Genomic DNA, 20,389 nt, shown 5'->3' on the forward strand with positions numbered 1-20,389 from the left:
AAAAAAAAGTATTGTACACATAAGATAATTTTTATTCTGTTAAAATAAATGTAAAAAATATAAGAAAAAGAAAATAAAAGAAAATGATACTAATTTTATTATTTTATCCCTTAAATTATTAATAGTCCAGCTCCTCTAATAAACATTTACACAAAGATTAAATATTTTGATTTTTTTCTCATCACATCTATTTTGTAAAAATATATGATATTTTCTTTTTATGAAAATATTATAAATTAATTTTTTTCCTGCGGAGAATTTGTTTTGGATCCGCCACTGTTTACACTTATTTTTATACACTCATAGCATTAGACTTTTATTTCATACATAACAATGGGTTAATAATAATGACCAAGATTTATATGTAAAAAGTGTAACTAAAAATAATAGTGGAATGATATTTATTGTTATTTTAGCATCTATTATGATGACAATTATCCAACAGTCCAAAAGAAAAAAAATCTAGGCAAATAGAAAGTAGAGTGCCACATATGCACACATAAATCTTCAAGAGTGCAAGAATTCTTAGTTTTTTTAGTTGCCACGACACTACAGCTTCCACCACCACTACACAATAAACTGAAAGCAAATATGGCTAAGCCTGAGAAAGTGAAAAACCTTTCCAATGCATTCATCATCATCATCTATGGCTCTTCTTCCTCCTTCTTCTCTCGGAACCCTTTTCCATATCTCATCTCAACATTATCTTCTTAATAATTCCTTTCACAATCCCATCACTCTCACACCATCATCTTTCAATCCACCCACTCATAATTATTCAAAGCAGCACCGGGACCACAGAAGCTTCAACTCCAAGCTCTTGGCTATTTCTTACAGATATTTCATTGAAGAAGAAGATGACGACGATGACAATAAAGGTGAAAACCAGAACTTTGATGAAGCAGTGGCTCTCTTCAACGGAGGAGAGTACTACAAATGCCATGACTATCTTGAAGCACTTTGGCTCAATGCTGAAGAGCCCACCAGAACACTCATTCATGGAATACTGCAATGTGCACTGGATTTCCACCACCTCTTCAACCAGGTTTTCATACATTTAGGCTTAATTACAATTTTATTTCATCGAGATTATTGCTAATTTTCTCATTTTATATATTATTTTTGCATATTTAGGCATTTCTAAAAATACCTCCATTATTTTTACATATCAACCATACATAAAATAACCTCTAAATTAAAAATACCTCCATTATAAGATTGTATTAGTTATTGAATGAAGAAGGAGATGGATGTTAGGAATTTTATATTTTCTAATTAATTAATTAGTGAGGGCTACATATTATATTTATCATCTATATTAGTTATTTATATTTATGGGCTCAAATCTAATTTGGTGAACCTATTGGACTATCATCAGAAATTAATATGGGTTTGATAAGCGGAAATCAGTTTGCCCCGTTACGTTAGAAAATAATAAAAATTCTAACAGGTTAAAGCCAAAAGTAAGGTTGTGGTCCCCAATACACTAAATCAGAAATTGTATTCTTTTTTCTCCATCTGACGAGAAATCTAAGGTCCCAAAAGAAAAACGGTGATTTGGTTGAGAAAGAACACAAAACCAATAGTTTCTTAGACTCATCAATTCCGCTGCTTATCATGGATCCAAATATTTTTCACAATCTCTCTTGATAATCTAATGTAGTATGTTTCTGGTGATTATTGGTATTTTTTTAAGATCCCTAAAATGTCAAACAAGTGGTATCAGAGCCACCATTATTGTTAGATTATTAAGAATTAAAGTTATTTGGTTTGTGTTATACCTGTATTATTTTGTTACATGAACCCTAATTTTATTTTGAGATTTTATCTTTGCAATTATAATTATGATTGTAAGTTTGGAATTTTTTTTTTCTTTTCGATCACAATATAATAATTATCATATGCGCGTTCATGTTTTGCATTCAGATTTCATGAGAAAAACTATTTTTTTTTCTCGCTCTAGAATAGTCATCCATTTTTGTTTCTCATTCACGTGTTTGTTTTTTATGGCTGTTGGTTTTGTTTCCTTATGCATGCCATGAATCCATGCCATACATGCCATGACATGATATACATGTGATACATAATCTTTGGCTTTATTATATCATCATAAGAAAATCCCGTTGCGTATCGTTAAATGCAATTTGACTTTTGCATTTTATTTTTGTTTTCTTTGTTTTTATTTGTGAATTATGTGTATTAATTGGTGATTCCCATTATATTTTAGTGTAAATTTAGAAATTACAAACCCTCAAAATTATTCCTTTTTTTATGTCTGGTAATTTTGATTGAGTTGATTGAAACAATATATTGTCAAAGCAATCTCTATTGCGTAAATTAATTTAATTAAAATTACATAGATATTAGTATAAAATTATTTATACGAATTGTGCTCAGCCTAAAGGAAGACATAATTTGGCCAAATAATTTTGTATGTGATGATAAATGTGTGACAATTATAAGGTATTTTCATGTGAATTATAGTCGGTCCAAAGAAAGACTATGATTTGACATAATTTATTGTCAATATTTGAGCATTGCGTTGAGAGTACCAACTACAAATCAATTTCTCTGTCCAAAGACTATGAATTAATGTCGTGCTAGGTATGTTGTGATGGGTTTGTTATGTGAACTATTTTGCACATTTCTTGTTATATATATATATATATATATATATATATATATATATATTATAACTTATTGGCTTATTTGTGAGCATGTGATTATTTTTTATTTTTATTATTATTCAGTTTCTGTTGCTAGTGCTGCAAATGTATCTGCTCAAGTGAACAATATTTCTATGCTGAATGGAACAAATTTTAAGGTCGAAAAGGAAGCCATAGAAATTGTTCTCAGTTATATGAATTTGGATTTGACACTGAGAACGAAACAACCCACTTCCACTCTAAAAGCCTCCAATGAGGTAAAAATTGAGAAATGAGATCGTTCCAATCTAATGTGCATTATGATTATAAAACGCTTTATTCCAGAAGCATTTTAGGGCTTTATTTTTGAGAATGAAAATGCAAAGAAATTTATTGATGAAATTGAATAGTACTTTGCCAAAAATGAGAAGGCGGAGAGGAGTAACCTTTTAGCTAAAGTCATCTCCATGAAGTATAAGGGCAAAAGTAATATAAGGGAGTACATAATGGAAATGTCTAACTTGGCATCTAAACTGAAAGCACTTAAGTTAGAGCTTGGTGAAGACCTGCTCGTGCATTTAGTTTTGATCTCACTTCCTGCACACTTTGGGCAATTCAAAATGAGTTATAACACTCAGAAGGACAAATGGTCCCTTAATGAGCTTATATCTCACTGTGTGCAAGAGGAAGAGAGGCTGCAAGAGACAGATGAAGAAAGAGTGTCCCAAGTACTTCTACAAGAAAGAGTGTCCCAAGTATGAGGAATTTACCTGCTACTTCTACAAGAAGTCTGGACACATGAAGAAAGAGTGTCCCAAGTACGCCACATGGCGTGTAAAGAAAGGGTTGCCTGTAGAGCCGACTGCCAAGTGATGATGAAAGATTCATATTTGTTGGCGATGGCAAAAGGGTTGCGGTGGAGACTATAGGAACTTTTAGATTGCAGTTAAAGACTGGATTTTATTTGGATTTGTTTGAGACTTTTGTTGTACCGTCTTTTAGACGGAATTTAATTTCTATTTCTAGTTTGGACAAATTTGGTTTTTCTTGTTCATTTGAAAATAATAAAGTTAGTATCTACCAGAATTCGAATTTGATTGGTTCCGGTTCCTTATTTGATAATCTATATATGTTGGATGTTAATTCTTCCTATAATGAAATACTACAAACTAATTTACACGGTACAAAAAGGAAATTAAAAGAGAATTCAGTCACTTTATGACACAAATGTTTAGGTCATATCTCTAAACAGAGAATTCAGAGACTTGTGTCGGATGAAATTCTTGAACCTTTAGATTTATCAGACTTTGAAGTCTGTGTTGAATGCATAAAGGGAAAACAAACAAACATAAGGAAATTAGGTACCGAAAGAGTAAAACATCTTAGAATTGGTACATACGAACATTTGTGGTCCTTTTCCAACACCTTCTTGGAATGAGCAACACTACTTTATCTCGTTCATAGATGACTACTCTAGATACGGTTACCTTTATTTGATACATGAGAAATCCCAATCCCTAGACGTTTTTAAGAGTTTCAAGGCTAAAGTTGAACTTTAACTTGGAAAGAAAATTAAGGCTGTCAAATCTGACCGTGGTGGTGACTATTATGGTAGATATGATGGATCAGGAGAACAACGTCCAGGACCTGTTGCATTTTTTCTCAAAGAGTGTGAAATTGTTCTGCAATACACTATGCCAGGAAAACCTAGCATGAATGGTGTTGTAGAACGACGAAACCGAACTCTTAAGGATATGGTGAGAAGTATGATTAGTCATTCTTCTTTGCCAGAGTCACTTTGGGGAGAAGCCTTAAAGACCACAACTTACATCCTTAATAGGGTGCCAAGTAAAGCAGTTAATAAAACCCCTTATGAACTTTGGACTGGTAAAAAGCCAAGCATTAAGCATTTGCATATTTGGGGTTGTCCGGCTGAGGCACGACCTTATAGGCCACATGAAAGAAAGCTGGATTCAAGAACAATTAGCTGCTATTTTGTTGGCTATGCTGAATGCTCTCAGGGATATAAGTTTTATGATCCCACTTTAAGATCAATATTTGAAATAGGAAGTTGAGTTTAGGAATGAAGAGAACATAAGGAAAGTTGTCTTTGAGGAAGAACTTGTTATTGACAGTGCTCAAGTCCTCATACCTATTGTTGTTCAAGAAACAACTCCAGTAATAGAAAACAATGTTCAAACTATTGTTGATGACATTGTTTAAGAACAAGACAACGATGAGGTTCTTCCTCAAATACCTATACAACAACCTCAACAACCTCAAGAAGTGTCATTAAGGAGATCTGATAGAGAGAGGAGAAGTGAAATCCCTGATGATTATATTATCTTTCTCCAAGAACATGAGGATGACATTGGTTTAACAGAGGATGATCCGATTAACTTCTATCAAGCTGTTGAGGTGTTTGGCAAGTGTACCAAATCGCTCTAAGTAGTAATTCTCGGAAGTCCGAGTATCGTTTCCACAAGGATTTTATTGCACTTTATTGAATACTCTTCAATTTGTAAGTATGAAGTAAATAGTAAAAACAGGAATAAGCGCAAGAATAAATTGTTACTACTAGATCAAATAATTTAGGAAGACAATTGATGAAAATGCCAAGATCGGACAAACCTAATTGACCTACGATGCATGTATTTATGATGTTCATTACCAACACAGTTGAATTAGTTCTACCCACATCTATTAATTTTACTTGCCCCCGATGCCTCACGATGACAAGCCTATTTTAACTACCTATCTCCCAAATGCCTTTGTGATGATTCAATAATTAAAATGAATTAAGGTTAAATTCTAGATGTTGCTAAATGCATGGGCATTGGGCCATCATTCTATGCCTAGCAATGTTAGCCCGAAGATCCTTTTTTTTTTTAATTTGTTCTATTAGGTGTTACCCTTTCCTAAGCGTATAACCCTTAAAACTGATGCATGCATTACATCTTAAATCCTTATTAGGAAATACCCTCTCCCGAGAGAATAAAACCCAAAAGAAATTTAAGACATAATTGCAAGATAAAAAGAAAAGAATTAGAACATAAAACCTGGAATGAATCCTCTTTGCATTGATAACTCTTGAAGTACACCATATATCGTTGGCTTTTTAGGCCTGCCAGGCCCTAGCTAGGGGATTAGTCGCTCATGGCCATTGAGGGCTTTACAACTGGGGTAAAAGAAAGAATGGATAATAAAAGCAAAGAATATAAAGAGAAAGGGGAGAGCTCAAGCTTGGAATGCTAAGAGAAGTGCTCTGAGGCGAGGTGTACGTTCTCCCTTGGCTTGGATCTCTATTTATAGGTGTAGAAATGGGCTTTGGGCCTTCAAAAGCGCGCTTAGCGCGACACCGCGCGCTTAGCGCATTCAGATCGTGCGCTTAGCGCCTGCTGCAGGCTTAGCGTGTGCTTCTGTTGGATCACGCGGTTAGCGCGTGGCTCGCGCTTAGCGCGCGTAATGGATCCCGCATCTTCGTGCTTAACGCCTCGCTTAGCGCCTGTGCTGCCTTGCATGCTTAGCGCGTGTTGGGCTGAGCCTGCTTCAGATTTTCTTCTTTTTCTTCACTTTTTGCTGTCTTTTTGCTTATTGTACCTTTAGTTTTCATATTTGCAGCCAAAAATTCAACTTAATTACTTTTCTACCTTTTAATCACAAATAACTGCTAAATAATAATTTTTAAGCCAAAATTTGACTAATTTTCTACTATTAATTCGCAATTATTTAGCAGTTATCAAAATTCCCCAAATTAAACTTTGCTTATCCCCAAGCAAACCAAAAATAAAAGCGAATAAATTCTTAAGCAAGTTCTAAATGTTCCAACACTATCAATGGCTTTAGTTCCTCTATTCTTTGACTGGTCCCTTTCGCATTTGTCAACATCTCAAAATGAAAGCATAAAAACACAAGAGTTGAATCAGTTAGCCATCTGGAATTCAATCGAGTTTGGCTTGCCTTACTTTCCTTACAAGGCCGGTGTTTCCTTCTGCTCACAAGTGTCTGGTTTAGTGTTTGCAATTTAATAACAACCTGCAAGTAAGACTTCAGAGTTTTGCATTTCATCTCAGTTAAAGTTATCTTTAGTTACCTTTGGTGGATCACTAAGGACTTTATTGGCTTGTATCGGGGCTTGGCTATAAAAAAAAAATCATGGTTTTTCTCAGAAATTCAAACTTAGGATTATAAGAGAGCAAAATTTTCAATTCTGCCTAGGCCTTTTACTTAGCCCTTTTATTTCTCCACAACACTTTTCTTTTGACACCTCTTTTGTTCTTTTGTTTCTGCCCTTTATTATTTAAAAATTCTTTTTTTTTTTGGAATTGGGCCTACAGTTTGTAAAAGGTGTCTTACTGTGTGCTGTACTATTGTCTTGGCCACTTATTCCTAAAATCCCCCTAAATTAAGACCTTTATAACCCTGTTTTGCTCTCTTAAAATCCTAAAGGGTCAGGATTATCATTTTATTGGCTCAAGGGTTAATTCAAAATAATTTGTTGGCTCAATCATGGGTGCAAGGGGTAAAATTATGTTGGGTTGGCTTTTTGGCTAAGTAGGTAAATAAAGCAAACATGGCCTTGATCATATCCACCTCAAGTAACTAATCTAACACTCTAAGAATGATGCAAAATTAGGAACTTAATAACAGGCATTTTCTCTCACAATTAAGTTCACACTCTCACCGGGACTAAGTAAGTATTTGGCGTACCAGTTATGACCTTGTTTCATCAAGCTAACCTTTTCCACTTTGTGCTATTCATGTTCCATTTCTTGACCTGACTTGTGCTTCCAGAACCAGTGTTTCTTCAATGATCAGTAACATCTCAAGTGTTGGACCTTTCAGAACAAGCTAAAGAATTATGACTGCTCAAGTTATCATGCACATACTGAATACTAATATTATTACTACTACTTTTTTAAATTCCCAAACAAAACTACATTAAAAACATAAAACATAAAAACATAAAAGAAAAAATAAAGACATAAAACATAAAAACATCAAAACATATTATAAGATCAGGTGCTGCCTCCGCCCAAGTCTGCCCATGGGCCCCAATCAGCTCCAGCCAAGTTAGCAATGAGATCTTCATCAACTGTAGGATCCTCAATAGCGGCTCTAGAAGGCTCTTCCCCCCTGTCAGTGGAGGGCTGGTCTCCTGGCCAGGCGACCTGCTGACGATAAGCCTCTAGAGTGATGAGCGGTGGGTCCATCTGCAGGTGCAGGGACAGCTTGTGCATGTTCTCCATAATGAGTTGCTGTCCCATGTGAATGGACCTCAACATCTGACCATGCATGTCCAAGGGTGCTAAGGTGGATGCAAGTGAAGGGCACGGTCCCTGGGAAGAAGGCTGAGAAGGGGGCTGGGGAGGAAAAGGAGCCTCTGATGCTGACCCTGGGCTCTGGTGCGTGGACGGCGAACCCTTGGAAATGTGATAGAGGAGTCTGCGGGGTTCCATCTGTTCTTCCGAATATAAGCAAGGTTGATCACAAGACTGAGTGACCCAAAAATTAGGGTATCAGAGACAACCCCCTGAATGTCACACAACGTCGTGATCAACGCTGGAAACCCGAGCCTGGAAGTGTTGGACTGGGCAATTTGGAGAGAAATAAGGCTGCCCAGGTCCAAGTCCATCTTCATCACCAAGCCGTATATGAGTCGGGCCCTGTCAACATTAATGTCAGAAGTGTGAGAAGTAGGAGCAAGATTAAAATACGAAAGGACACTCCATGTCTGAGCGAATGTTGTCAGATCCTTCCGCAGCAGCTTCCACGGGGCACCATCAACATTCAGCACAAAATGCCCCCCTGGTGTGGACAAGGTGGAAAGGATGGCGTCGTGATCAGGAGGAGTGCAGAGGTACTGGGAGTAGGCTGGATACTCTTCCCCATCTGCCAGGATGACCGGGGTGTTAAGGAAATCATTAATCGTCTCAACATCAAATCTGACCACCTGTCCTCGAACCCTGCAAAACTTCGGACTGCGATCCTCTGGATCATATAGGTTGGAGTAAAACTCCTTCACCAGAGCAACATCAATCCTCTTCTCTAGTAATCAGGCCAACACCTGGTCCCATCTGCGCCTCTGGAGCTCCTGGAGGAACTCGTTAAACATCCCAGGTGCGAGCTCTACATTCCTCTCCGGAAGAATGTTCCGGAGCTAAATGTTGTCCTGGTATCTATTCCGGAGCTCTACATCCCAGCGCTTAGTTTATTGTCTTTAGCTAGACAGTAGGCCTTCTCAAGGGTCATTCAAGTAGATGATGGTCGTCAATCGCTCTAGTTGTCCTTCGTTATAAAGCTTTAAGCGCTGTCTATTGATGATCCATTTCTTCTCAAAGTTCTCCTCTCTAGGGTCCACCAATTCTACTGCTCCTTGAGGTCTGACTTCTTTGATTATGAACGGCCCTGACCACTTGGACTTTAGCTTACCTGGGAATAGCCTTAGCCTTGAGTTAAAGAGTAATAACTATTGCCCTGGCTGGAATTCTTTCCTTTTTAGCTTATTGTCATGATACACCTTCATCTTTTTCTAGTAGATTCTGGATGACTCGTAGGCGTTTAGTCTCATCTCTTCTAGTTCTAGCAACTGTAGCTTCCTCTTTTCTCTGCATGTGTTGTTATCAAAGTTGAGCAACTTGAGAGCCCAATATGCTTTGTTCTCCAGCTCCACTGGTAAATGACATGCCTTCCTATACACTAGCTGAAATGGTGATAAGCCGATGAGAGTCTTGAATGCTGTCCTGTAGGCCCAGAGAGTATCATCGAGCTTCAAGGCCCAATCCTTTCTTGATGATGCAACTTTCTTCTCCAGGATTCGCTTGAGCTCTCTGTTAGAAATTTCTGCTTGGCCATTTGTCTGAGGGTGATAAGGTGTGGCCACCTTATGTCTTACATTATAGTGCTCCAGAACTTTTTTCAACTGATTGTTGCAAAGTGCATTCCCCCATCACTAATCAAGGCTCGTGGGACTCCGAAACGGGAAAATATGTTCTTCTTCATAAATTTTATCACTACCTTGGTGTCGTCTTTTGGCGTGGCTATGGCTTCCACCCATTTGGAGACGTAATCCACAGCTACTAAGATGCAGACATTCCCGTATGAAGAAGGAAGGGGCCCCATGAAGTCTATGCCCCAACAGTAAAAAATCTCTACTTCCATGATATTCTGCAAAGGCATCTCATTCCTTCGAGATATCCCCCCTGTTCTCTGGCATTTATCACAACAATGCACAAACTTGTAAGCATCTTTAAAAATAGAGGGCCAGAAAAAACCTGATTGTAGCACTTTTGCTACTGTTCTGTCCCCACTGTGGTGTCCACCATAGGGTGAATTGTGGCAGTGCCAAAGAATGCTCCGTGCTTCCTCCTTTGTGACACATCTCCTTAATAGATTATCAGCTCCTGCCCTGAACAAATGAGGATCATCCCACACATAGAAGTGTGCATCGTGCAAGAATTTCCTCCTCTGATTCCAATTAAACTCCTCTAGAATGACTCCCGTGGCTTTGTAGTTAGCCATGTCTGCAAACCAAGGTCTGGTGGTAACCTGCAAAAGAAACTCATCAGGAAATTCTCCTTTTACCTTTGGTTCTTCCTTGGTGACTTCTTCATTCTTTAATCGGGATATATGATCGGCTACCACATTCTCGGATCCTTTCTTGTCCTTGATGATGATGTCAAATTGTTGTATCAATAGGACCCATCTAATCAACCTCGGCTTTGAGTCTGTTTTAACGACCAGGTGCTTGATGGCAGCATGATCTGTGAAAATGGTGACCCTCGGCCCTATCAAGTATGACCTGAACTTCTCCAAGGCAAAGACAATGGCTAGCATCTCCTTTTCTGTGGTTTCATAGTTTAGTTGTGCTTCATTAAGGACCTTGCTAGCATAATAGATGGCGTGGAATACCTTGTTGTGCCTCTATCCTAGAACTGCTCCTACTGCATAATCATTGGCATCACACATTAGTTCAAAATCTTTACTCCAGTCTGGTGCAATCATTACTGGTGCAGTGGTGAGCTTATTCTTCAGTGTCTGAAATGCCGCTGAACATTCTTCATCAAACTTAAAAGCCACGTCCTTATTCAACAGATTGCTTAAGGGCCTGGCAATCTTTGAAAAGTCCTTGATGAACCTCCTGTAGAAACCTGCATGCCCTAAGAAACTTCTGACGCCTTTAACATTCAGTGGTGGTGGCAAATTCTCAATGACGTCTATCTTTGCCCGATCAACCTCAATCCCTTTAGCTGAGATCTTGTGGCCCAAGACTATGCCCTCTCGAACCATGAAATGACACTTTTCCCAGTTTAGTACCAAGTTAGTCTCTACGCACCTCTGTAGTACCATCTCTAGGTTCCTTAAGCAGCTGTCAAATGAGGGTCCAAAAATCGAGAAGTCGTCCATAAATACCTCGATGCTCTTCTCCACCATGTCTGAAAAAATGGCCAGCATGCACCTCTGAAATGTGGCTGGTGCGTTACATAACCCGAATGGCATCCTTCTGTAAGCAAAGATGCTAAATGGGCATGTAAAGGCCGTCTTCTCTTAATCCCTGGGGTCTACCGCGATCTGGTTGTATCCTGAATATCCATCCAAGAAACAGTAGTATGCCTGCCATGCAAGCCTCTCCAACATCTGATCCATGAAAGGTAAGGGGAAATGGTCCTTCCGTGTGGCTTCATTCAACTTGCGATAGTCGATACACATTCGCCAGCCAGTGGCAATTCATGTTGGTATCAAGTCATTCCTCTCATTTCGTACCACTGTCATTCCGCCTTTCTTAAGAACCACCTGTACTGGACTTACCCAAGCGCTGTCAGAGATGAGGTATATGAGCCCAGCCTCCAAAAGCTTGAGCACCTCCTTTCTTACCTCTTCCTTCATTGTTGGATTCAACCGTCTCTGGGGTTGTCGGGCTGGCTCGTAGTCCTCTTCCATCATTATCCTGTGCATGTAGTAGGCAGGGCTAATTCCTTTGAGATCCGATATGTGCCATCCAATTGCTTCCTTGTGTTTCTTCAGGACGCCTACCAACATGTTCTCTTCTTCTATTGTGAGTGCATTACTGATCACTACGGGCTTATCTTCCTCCAAGAACACATACTTCAGATGAATGGACAATATCTTCAACTCTATCTTCTTCTTCTTCTTGAACGGAACTTCCTTCTCTAGCGTCTCGAAATTGGCTTCTCCCTCAGGAATACTGTCTTGTTGATCCAAGTCTTCCAAGTAAGCCTTCAGATCTTCTTCCTCTTCACTGGTTAGACAGTCTAAAGCATTTACCATTTCTTTTTCCAGCGAAGTCTGTGGTGTCTCGAGAATACTGACATCTTCCTCATCAATTTCCTCCATTTTGAAGCACTTCCAACCCTCCTGTGGGTACTTCATTGCCTTGAAAAGGTCAAAGGTGATCTTCTTATTGTCAATACTCAACTCCAAGTTCCCATTCCCCATATCCACCACACAGTTGGCAGTCAGTATGAAGGGTCTACCTAAGATAAGGGGAATCTCTGTGTCTTCTTCGATATCCATGATAACAAAGTCCACTGGAAAGGTGAAGTGGCGTACCTTGACCAGGACATCTTTTACCACCCCGTATGGTCTTGTGATCGAGCGGTCGACTAGCTGGAGCGTCATCTTGGTGGGATCTATCTTCAAATTCCCAATTCTTCTGCACATTGACAAGGGCATCAGATCGATACTTGCTCCTAGATCAATGAGGGCTTTGTTTACCGCTTCCTTCCTAATGGTGCACGGGATGGTGACACTTCCGGGGTCCTTAAACTTCTTGGGTAGCTTCCTCTGTATTATTGCACTGCAGTTGCCCCCTACCACAATATTCTCGTTGTCAATATACTTCCCCTTCTTGGTGAGGATGTCCTTCATAAATTTGGAGTAGAGGGGCATCTACTCTAAGGCTTCCCCGAATGGCATGGTGATTTCTAGCCCTTTGAATATTTCCAAGAAACGTCTGAAGTAACGTTCCTTGTTCTTCTTAGTGGGTGCCATAGGATATGGGAGATCCTGTGGAAGGGCTAGTGGTTCTTCCTTCTTAGCTTCCCTTGCTCTCTGGCTCTTGGTCTTAGGTGGTGATGCCACCTTCTCTTCTTCTTTTGTCTTCTCTGTTTTCTCTTCTTCTGATTGGTCTTCTCCTTCAACCTTACCCTCCTCATGCGCTCTTCTCTGCCCTTGAGTCAGCACTACTTTGCATTCTTCTTTCGGGTTTTTCTCCGTGTTAGCCCCGAAAGTTCTAGTGGGCCGTTCGTCTGTGTCATGCGCCAGTTGGCCCATTTGAACTTCCAGATTCTGAATGGTTGCATCCGTGCTCTTTTGATGTGATCTTGTCTCCTAGATGAATTGCAACATCAATTCCTCTATGTTGGTTGGCTTCTCTTGCTGATTCGGACCTTGGCTAGGGTGTTGGTATGGTGGATGGTTCCTTTGCTCCTTATATTGATTTCCTTGATTCCTTCACCCTAAGCCTTGCGTGAAGTTTCTTCCTTGATTGAATCCTAGTGGCCCGTGATTAAATCCCATTGCCCCTTGATGGAATCCGAATGAATTTCCCTGGTTGTAGTCCTGGAATCCGTGGCGATTTGGTGTGCCCATATAATTTACTTCTTGAGAGGAGTCTTGTTGGCTTACAAATTATCCAGGCTCATGGGTCCCTCTACATGTGGGGCATCCATCTACCTGCAAAACAGAAGAGTGAGAAGAACTTACCGCTTGTAATTGTTGAGGCAGCTTGCTGAGGGTTTCGGTGTGGGCTTCTATCTACCTTGTCAACAGCTTGTTTTGTGCCAAAGTTGCGTCTTGCGTGCTGAGCTCCATGAGGCTTCTTTTTGTGGGAACATAAGTGTGATCGCAAAGGATTGCTTGATCGCTAGCCGCCATGTTCTCGATGAGCTCCATTGCTTCTTCGGGAGTCTTCAGCTTGATCTTCCTTCCTGTGGATGCATCTAGTAGTTGTTTCGATTGAGGTCGCAAGCCATCGATGAATATATTTAGCTGTACTAGCTCGCTGTATCCGTGTGTCGGCGTTTTCCTTAGCAATCTGTGGAAACGGTCTAGTGCTTCGCTAAGGGATTCATCCGGAAATTGATGGAAAGAAGAAATCTCCATCTTTCCTTCGACGGTCTTTGACTCTGGGAAGTACTTCTTTAAGAATTTTTCCACTACTTCTTCCCATGTTCTTAAGTTGTTGCCTTTAAAGGAGTGCAACCATCTTTTTGCCTCTCCTGCTAGGGAAAAGGAGAAGAGGTTAAGACGTATCGCATCTTCTAGAACTCCGGCGATTTTAACGGTGTTGCATATCTCTATGTATGAGGCTAGATGCACATTTGGATTTTCATTTGGAAGACCATGGAAGAGGTTCCCTTGAATTAACTAAATAAAAGAGTGCGGGTAGGAGATGTTGGCTGCTTGGACCTCCGGTCTTGCAATACTTGTGAAGAACTGAGGAGTGGCGGTATTAGAGAAGTCTTCTAGTGTGACTCTTCGTGCCGGTTCCCCGTCCATCTGAGTGTGATTTGGAGAAAGAGGAGGTGAGGTGTAACTGCTTCCTTCTGTGTCTTGCTCCCTTCTTCTTCTTGCAGCGTTGTTACGCCGGCAAGTAGCTTCAATTTCTAAGTTAATAGGAACAACGTCTCCAGATGCAGTTCTACCTCGCATAAAAACAAGAAGGCACTACCCGTGCAATTTATGGGAGAAGAAAGAAAGGATAGAAGAAAGAGTAAAGTAAATAATACTAACAGAATGAGCCAAGAAAAGAAGAATTGGGCTTACAAACTGATATAGTATGGCAATTAAGTGCGAGAATAAAATCCCCGGCAACGACGCCAAAAACTTATTGAGGTGTTTGGCAAGTGTACCAAATCGCTCTAAGCAGTAATTCTCGGAAGTCCGAGTATCGTTTCCACATGGATTTTATTGCACTTTATTGAATACTCTTCAATTTGTAAGTACGAAGTAAATAGTAAAAACAGGAATAGGCGCAAGAATAAATTGTTACTACTAGATCAAATAATTTAGGAAGACAATTAATGAAAATGCCAAGACCGGACAAACCTAATTGGCCTACGATGCATGTATTTATGATGTTCATTACCAACACAGTTGAATTAGTTTTACCCACATCTATTAATTTTACTTGCCCCAGATGCCTCACGATGACAAGCCTATTTTAACTACCTATCTCCCAAATGCCTTTGTGAAGATTCAATAATTAAAATGCATTAAGGTTAAATTCTAGATGTTGCTAAATGCAGGGGCATTGGGCCATCATTCTATGCCTAGCAATGCTAGCTCGACGATCCTTTTTTTTTAATTTGTTCTATTAGGTGTTACCCTTTCCCAAGCGTATAACCCCTAAAACTGATGCATGCATTACTTCTTAAACCTTTATTAGGAAATACCCTCTCCCGAGCGAATAAAACCCAAAAGAAATTTAAGACATAATTGCAAGATAAAAAGAAAAGAATTAGAACATAAAACCTGGAATGAATCCTCTTTGCATTGATAACTCTTGAAGTACACCATACATCGTTGGCTTTTTAGGCCTGCCAGGCTCTAGCTAGGGGATTAGCTGCTCATGACCATTGAGGGCTTTATAACTGGGGGTGAAAGAAAGAATGAATAATAAAAGCAAAGAATATAGAGAGAAAGGGGAGAGCTCAGGCTTGGAATGCTGAGAGAAGTGCTCTAAGGCGAGGTGTACGTTCTCCCTTGGCTTGGATCTCTATTTATAGGTGCAGAAATGGACTTTGGGCCTTCAAAGGCGTGCTTAGCGCGACACCGCGCGCTTAGTGCATTCAGATCGTGCGCTTAGCGCCTGCTGCAGGCTTAGCGTGTGTTTCTGTTGGATCGCGCGCTTAGTGCGTGGCTCGCGCTTAGCGCGCGTAACGAATCCTACATCTTCATGCTTAACGCCTCGCTTAGCGCCTGTCTTGCCTTGCACACTTAGCGCGTGACGCGCGCTAAGCGCGCATGTTGAGCTGGGCCTGCTTCAGATTTTCTTCTTTTTCTTCACTTTTTGCTGTCTTTTTGCTTATTGTACCTTCAATTTTCATATGTGTAGCCAAAAATTCAACTTAATTACTTTTCTAGATTTTAATCACAAATAACTGCTAAATAATAATTTTAAAGCCAAAATTTGACTAATTTTCTACTATTAATTCACAATTATTTAGCAGTTATCACAAGTCATGCGTAGTTCTAACTCTCAAAATTGGATCAATGCCATGAAAGATGAGATGAAATCTATACAAGACAATGACGTTTGGGATCTCGTCGAATTGCCTAAAAGTGTGAAACCTATTGGTTACAAATGGATATTTAAAATCAAAAGGGATTCAAAGGGCAATGTTGAGAGATATAAGGCTCGCCTAAGGATTTACCCAAAAGGAAGGCATTGACTATAAAGAAACCTTTTCTCCAATATCTTCAAAGGATTCTTTTAGAACAATAATGACACTGGTAGCTCATTATGATTTAGAGCTACATCAAATGGATGTTAAGACTATGTTTCTAAATGGTGACATTGAAGAAACAATTTATATGATGCAACCAGAAAACTTTGTATCAGGTGACTCAAAGTCTATGGTTTGCAAACTAAATAAGTCCATCTATGGTTTGAAGCAAGGTTCCCGTCAATGGTATTACAAGTTCCATCAAGTCATTACCTCATATGGTTTTGAGGCAAATGCAGTTGATGATTGTGTATACCACAAGTTTAGTGGGAGTAAATACTCATTCTTGGTGTTATATGTCGATGATATACTGCTTGCTAGCAACGATATAAGCTTCTTACAAGAGACTAAGAAATTTCTGACGAAAAATTTTGAGATGAAAGATCTTGGGGAAGCCTCTTTTGTATTAGGAATAAAGATACTAAGAGATCACTCTCAAGGTATCCTAAGGTTGTCACAAGAGAGTTATATTGATAAGGTCCTAGATAGATTCAGCATGAAAGATAGTAAACCAGGAGATACCCCGATAGCTAAAGGAGACAAATTTAGTCTCAAACAATGCGCCAATAATGACCTTGAAAGAATAGAGATGCAAAAGATTCCTTATGCATCAACAGTATGAAGTCTAATGTACGCTCAAGTTTGCACTCGTCCCGATATAGCATTTGTAGTAGAAGTTCTGGGTAGATATTTGAGTAATCCTGGAATGCAACATTAGAAAGTAGCAAAACGTGTGATGCGTTACCTAAAGAGAACAAAATGATACATGCTCACTTATCAGAAGTATGAGAATTTGGAGATCATTGGGTACTCAGACTCTGATATTGCTGGATGTCAAGATAGCAAACACTCCACATCTGGATACATATTTATGCTGGCTGGAGGAGCTATCTCTTAGAAGTCTGCTAAAAAAACTCTCATAGCTTCTTCGACCATGGCCGTGGAGTTCATTGCTTGTTCTGAGGCATCCAACCATGGGATATGACTGAGAAATTTTGTCACTGGTTTGCGTGTGGTTGACGACATTGAAAGACCATTAAAGATTTATTGTGACAATAACTCAACAGTTCTTTACTCCAACAACAATAAGAGTGCAACCAAATCAAAGTTTATTGACATCAAGTTTTTGGTTGTTAAAGAAAGAGTTCAGAATAGACAGATTTCCATAAAACATTTAAGGACTAATGATATGCTAGCTGACCCATTTACGAAAGGTTTGGTACCTAAAGTTTTTCATGAGCACACTGCTCATATGAGAGTAATTCCTTATAGTACCTTAGTCTATATATGCCTTATGTTGTTCAGATATTTGTATAGATTGATTTTCTATAAAATAAAGTTGAAGGTTATCATTTCATTCTGAGCTTGTTTTGTTTGTAATATTTATATTGTGTTTGGATTGATCTCTATAAAGAATAAAGTTTGGACTAGTTGGAAATGAACATGAATGAGATCATATTGCATGTTATTTTCATGCCGCTTATCCATATTTGATCTATGTCATCAAGTATATGTGACATTGGTGATCATTGTGGCTCAATCATGTTGAATTGTGAGGAAAAATGCTACAATGGTTTTGTGTTACTATATAAGATGAACCAGATTGTTTAAGGAAATTCTAAAAGTAAATAATATACGGTTGCGCGCCTAAAGACTTTTGCAATATAAATGATTAAGGTTAATATGAAGTTCAAATGAGAGATTGTTAGGAATTTTATAATTCCTTATTAATTAATTAGTGTGGGCTACATATTATATTTATCATTTATATTAGTTATTTACATTTATGGACTCAATAAAAGTGATCTAATTTGGTGAGCCTATTGGACTATCATCAGAAATTAATATGAGTTTGATAAACGGAAACTAGTTTGGCCCGTTACGTTAGGAAATAATGGAAACTCTAACAGGTTAAAACCAAAAGCAAGGTTGTGGTCCCCAATACACCAAATCAGAATTTGTATTCTCTTCTCCCCATCTGACGAGAAATCTAAGGTCTTAAAAGAAAAACGGTGATTTGGTTGAAGAAGAACAAAAAATTATCAGTTCCTCAGACCCATCAATTCTGCTGTTTATCATGGATCCATGTATTTTTCACAACCCCTCTTGATAATCTAACGTAGTGTGTTTCCGGTGATTACTGATATTTTATTAAGATCCCTAAAATGCCAAACAATGGATGCAAACTTAAAGAGTTTGAATTCCTCCCCTAATAAAAATTAACAACTAATATTAGTCAATAAAAAAATATACATAAAATAACCTTAACCCACTATAGTCAGTTCAATGATAAGGGAATCTGAGTAGTATGCATGATATATAACTTAGTTTGATTTGATCTTCAATATCACTATTGTATACATAAAGTAACCTTAAAAATAACAAAAATGAAGTACAATATAATTATAATTATCATTAGAATAAATTACACACACATTTAAGGAAGTCAGTATAATTGTTCCTTTTATTTAAGATATGGTTTGTTTCATCATGAGTTATTGTCTTAAAAAAATTGTTCATGGGCTGAACAGAACCATAGAGGAGCCATGATGCAGTTGGGGGAAGGACTATGTAAACTGAGAAAGATGGAATTCTCAAATGGGCCATTTCAAAAGTTTGAGAAAGACATCTCAGCTGTTTTGGATTTTATCTACCAAACTCACAGATAGATTTAGCGGCATGTGAGTTATTCTAACCTTTAAATGACATGCAATTAATTAGTGTGTTTTTTTTTTCTTAGCACTTCGGTTCATGAGGGAAAAATGATTTGACTAATTCAGAGTTCGACCTAAAGATAAGTAAAGTCCGACAAAAAATTATTTCTATCAAGGATCAAATTTGGGTAATATCAAAATAATTTAACCTTAACTTCAATATATTAATTATTTGTATTCAATCACTTGTTTTGTAATTACATGCAATTTTTGTTTTCCTTTAAATTTGAGCAGGTAGTGATGATATGTGTGTTGCAATGGATCCAACAGAGAGATCTTACCAACTTCTAAGAGAATATGCTTCAGGGCAGCGTGTGTATGATCTAGAACTTTGTAGTGATGCATCAGTGTACATTGTGTTCTGCCCTCAAGGGTCTAATAATGGTGGTGCCACTAAAGCCCCAAGGGTGAAGCTTCCAACACTTAAGGCTACCACGGAACATCTTGTAGCCTATGAATAAAAGTGAACATCTTTTCAAGACCAATGTTATGTCTAGATCAAACCACATGCAATATTTGTTCTTTCCTTATGTTTTGCAATGATTTCATAAAGGACTTTTGTCAAAACCTTATGTTTTGCAATGATTTCATAAATTAAAAGTAGTCACAAATCACAATATGCCAAAACCTAATGTTTTGCAATGATTTCATAAAGGACTTTTGTCAAGACTACTGAAGATACTAGACTGCACAAAATATGTATTCGTGTATTTATGTAATCTTGAAACGGGCTGAGGAGAGGAGTTTGGATGTGTCTGGAACAACTGCGAAAATTAAATTATTTTAATAATCAAATATATGTTATAATTGATTATATGTATATATGGATTATCTTTATAATTGATTATAATCAGAACATTTTTTTATCATTTCTGCCTATTTTGCTTATAATTTAGCATACCTCTCTTCATATGCTAGGTTTAAACAACCTTTTTTATTTTTATTTTTTATAACAGTTTAGACAACCTTTGTAAGAACTAAAAAAAATGTATATATATATTAATTACAGTATACTCTCATGACTTAGCTAATTTTCAAATTTTCACTTTAGTTTAAAAATACTTATGCGATAAACAAAATATTAAGTATATTTTATTCAATTTATTATGAGTTTTCCCTCTTTTTAAAAGGACAATTTGGGTAAAATAATTTTACAAAATCTCTAAAAAGGTAAATTTTTAAGAGGAAAATATTTAAAAACTTTTCTATAGGCTAATTTTTAAAAATCTTCCTTCTGCAAATCTCAAGACTCACTAATATACTATCTAATAGTTTTTAAGGCAAAAGAAAAAATTTAGATGTATTTTCATCAGTAACTTTATTGTTATTTTCCATTTAAAATTCAAATTTCACCTCAATATCCTGTGTTGACCTTCAATGCTGACTTCATTTTGCAAATTATTAGGACAAAATTTTAATTTTAATTAGGCAACATCACCAAAAACATTTTATGATACTGCACCTAGACGGAAACTTTAGTTAACCCTGAGACTGAGTGAAGACCGGAGCAGAACATAATGGTGAATACGGAGGATGTCTAATTGATGACCATGAATACTAA

The 20,389-nt window shown here is 37.9% G+C and overlaps 1 pseudogene; it reads left to right on the forward strand.

Moving 5' to 3' along the window:
* Positions 1–437: 437 nt before the first annotated feature.
* LOC102663413 (uncharacterized) lies at positions 438–19,563 on the forward strand (annotated as a pseudogene).
* Positions 19,564–20,389: the final 826 nt, after the last annotated feature.

The sequence above is a fragment of the Glycine max genome, chromosome 3 (genome assembly GCF_000004515.6).
Source record: "Glycine max cultivar Williams 82 chromosome 3, Glycine_max_v4.0, whole genome shotgun sequence".
Taxonomy (NCBI): domain Eukaryota; kingdom Viridiplantae; phylum Streptophyta; class Magnoliopsida; order Fabales; family Fabaceae; genus Glycine; species Glycine max.